This window comes from Cupressus sempervirens, chromosome 11 (genome assembly GCF_028749045.1).
Source record: "Cupressus sempervirens isolate cs-2001-9-10 chromosome 11, ASM2874904v1, whole genome shotgun sequence".
NCBI classification, from domain to species: Eukaryota; Viridiplantae; Streptophyta; class Pinopsida; order Cupressales; family Cupressaceae; genus Cupressus; species Cupressus sempervirens.
Genome location: NC_143128.1, coordinates 222,078,657 through 222,082,233, shown reverse-complemented (window position 1 = coordinate 222,082,233; position 3,577 = coordinate 222,078,657). Strand labels below are relative to the sequence as shown.

The 3,577-nt window shown below is 35.7% G+C and overlaps 1 long non-coding RNA gene across 1 annotated transcript; it reads right to left on the bottom strand.

Annotated features, from left to right (window-relative positions):
- Positions 1 to 1,516: 1,516 nt before the first annotated feature.
- Positions 1,517 to 2,213, bottom strand: LOC149528962 (uncharacterized). The gene is made up of 2 exons (XR_016359253.1): positions 2,104 to 2,213; positions 1,517 to 1,962 (listed from the first exon to the last, which is right to left on the bottom strand). It is a non-coding gene; the product is annotated as an uncharacterized LOC149528962 (long non-coding RNA).
- Positions 2,214 to 3,577: the final 1,364 nt, after the last annotated feature.

The following is a 3,577-nucleotide window of genomic DNA, read 5'->3' as shown; positions in this document are numbered from 1 at the left end:
GGCCACCCCAAATGGAGGATGAAAGAGAATGCTTCGACTTTTGGAGAAGGGAGAATGGAGGAGGAGGAAGAGGGGATATCAGATTCTTCTCAGTCTAGCTTGGATGAGGTGTTGAAGGAGAGAAAGGAGGTGTCATGTGTTTCAAAAACCATTAGGCTAGCCAGTTCCCTGATATGGTTGATAGAGTTCCCTCCCCCATAGCAATTTCCTCCTCTATTAAGGTTTTTTCCAAGGATAATGCTAACCCCCCAATTGTGTAGGAAGTTACTATGATGTAGTTGAATGGTTTTTCTGGTGACAAGTAGGAGGTCAATGTGGAGATCACAAAGAAGGCTAGCAATGAGGTTTAGGAAAGAATTCATGCACTAGAGGAGAGAATGCGCCTATTGACAAAGTTCACTATCAAAGTGACACATGTTGTTGCTACCACACTGAACCTGCTTAAGGACTCAGAGGGGAACCTACCAAAGGAGGATAGAAAAATGTTGTTTGACTTCCTTGTGGAAGATTGAACTAAGATCATCCTATGGAAGAGAGAGGCTATGAAGCCTTAATGGTTTTCTCTCTTTTGTTTTTATGTTGTTAATTTGTTGGTTTTTGAACTTGATGGGGTTTAAGGCTATAATGCCTTTGTTTATATATTACTATAGCTTTACTAGTTTTTATACATGTAGTGTGTATGTTAGACCTGCTAATACTCTTTTAGTTATGGATTTGAACCTTGTTTTTATTTTATTAAGTGGTAGGGGGTAGTTTTGGTTGATGGTTATCTACTAGTTGTTGACTAGTTTGATTGTTAAAGGGCCAGCCCCCTAGTTTTGGCTGCTTTTAAATCAAAAACATTTCAGATTATACTTGATAAAATATTACTAAAATAATAGAAAACATAAAGAGGAAAATAATGCATGCTAACTTTTTGGTTCATGGAAGATGACAAGAATTGGCTTTTTCAAAATCTAGATTTGAAAAGTTTTGTGTTTGTTTCAAAATCAACAAAATGGAATTAGAATATCGGACATCTAATTTTGTCTCAAAACCAAGTTTTTCAACTTCCTACTAGCAAGTAGGAAATAAAAATACAAACTTGGTTATATTGTTTAGGAGTGTAAAAACGATTTATTGGACTACTTTTTGGAGCCTCCAACTCCAAGCTTATCCATAAAAATGTGTCTTCACACTCATCTTCCCAGTGAAACAAATGATTCAAGTAAACCTTGATTTGGTGTAGTTCTACAATTCCACAAACCAAATAGACCCTACATTATTACAAAAACTTTAAAATATATTATAACTACGATTCCACAAACCAAACAGACCCTACATTATTACAAAAACTATAAAATGTATTATAATAAATTTTACGTTTTACATTACAAATGAATAAAAATGGAAAGCATCACCTATGTAGACTAAATATTATGTATATAAAAAAAAAAAACACCAGAGCAAATCTAAGTACTCGTACAATATCATCATGAAACAAAGGAAGTCCTAATTGCAAAGTGAATCTCCTCTGTTCATAAACGGTGTAGTCTCATAAAATATTAAACTGAAGAGATAGTTTTACACAATAAATGTCAACACTCTCTATTTGGGAAAAAATGTGTCATTTACAAAGTAAACTTTCGCAATCAACATACAATTTCATTAAGAAGCTTATATTTCTTCACAATTCTCCTTTCAGTACTGAATGTAGTTTCAGGAAGCCCCTGCTTCTTCAGCTCTTTGGTTATCTGTCCATCGATGTCGGCAGAAGATTTTCAGGAATTCCTCTTGCATTTGCTATTGTGGGTGATCATGTTTGCGCCCTCTTCAACTCCAGAAACTATCCTTTTAATAGAATCTCTGATTACAAGCTTATCATTAGAAACTCCATTTTTCTGCTGAATAGTGAAGCACCAATCGCACTCTTCCTTTGTGTTCTCAACTTTTACATTCTCATAATACGCTCTGCTGCAATATCTGAACAAAATGGCCAACTCATATGATAAAATTCAGTCATTGCTTAAATGGAAACAATAAATTAGCATGTATAGTGCTTGAAACTGAACTTTGTAAAAGTGAATAAACTGAGAGCAATAATTAGGGTAAATGTGAATTTACCGATGCTGAAAACGTATTAGACATTTTGTGCACTGGAATAAATAGACTTGAAAGCCCAGATCGCCACACATACTGCACTCCGTTGTTGTTTCTTTCTTTCCTCTCCTCCTTTAATTTTGATTGTAATATTGCAGATAAAAGGACCAGACATCTTGTTTGACGTATTGAAGGGGTGGGAATGTAGCGTGCAATAGTCAAACTGCTGTTTTTCCATGAAGCAGCCGTAGGAGTAATGGCTCCTGCCTGAATAAAGTTTTTCCTTCATTTTCTATGGATATCACCTCTGATTTGATTCTGTTTTTCCCTTCTATCATGATGTGGAAACGGTTGAGTGTGGGGTTTGTTTTCTTTGACGTCAACGCGTATGTTTTGGCCAACAAGACTTTGGTTGCTTACGTTAAATACGTGTCTAACGTCGATGAGTTTTTGACACTAGTAGGGTTGTGGGTTATTTGAATACTCGAAGATTTGTCGCCTTACAAAGTAGGGTTTTAGTTTGGGTTGATTTATTTTCTTAAAATAGGTAATTATTGGAATCATGAGATGTCAATTATTTTGTAAGAAATAGCAATCATCTTTAGTGTGCAATAGGTACGTCGAAAAGTTGTGGAAGGTCAAAATTAGTCTTTTTTTGTATACATCTATACAGTATATGCTATAAATTGATGACACCTCTCTATATATATATTTCAAAATAGATTTATGAAAAAATATTTTTTTATTAATAACTTTTAATATTGATAAGTAGGAGATATTTTCCACTACAAATCAAATTGTGATATTGCTATATGGATTTAACTATGTAGTTTTTGAGTCAAACTCATTGACCCATATTTCATGAGTAGTGATTCACACATGAATCCATCTCTCATGAGAATAGATGGAACACTTAGCACTCATTGGATCTAGGTGATGCTCATAGAGGTGAAGCACTGAGACTTCCTAGGAGGTCACCCATCCTAGTACTACTCCAGCTCGAATGCACTTAACTACGAAGTTCCCTCCATGGTTAAACCCACTTTGCTTGCAAGCCCATTTGCAAAACCTTCACCAAGTGCAATTGTGCCTTATAAACCATTCATTAGAAAGCCCCTTAAGCTCATCAATTGATAAGTAGGAGATATTTTCCACAGCATGTCAAATTGTGATATTGCTATCTGGATTTAACTGTGTAGATTTTGAGTCAAACTCATTAACCCATATTTCATTAGTAGTGATTCACACATGAATCCATCTCTCATGAGAATAAATGGGAACACTTAGCACTCATTGGATCTAGCTAATGCTCACAGAGGTGAAGCACCAAGACTACCCGAGAGGTCACCCATCCCAGTACTAGTCCAGCTCAAGCGTGCTTCACTATGGAGTTCCCTCCTTGGTTAAACCCACTCTGCTTGCAACCCCATTTGCAAAACCTTCACAAAGTGTTGTGCCTTATAAACCATTCATTAGAAAGCCCCTTAAGCTCATCAAT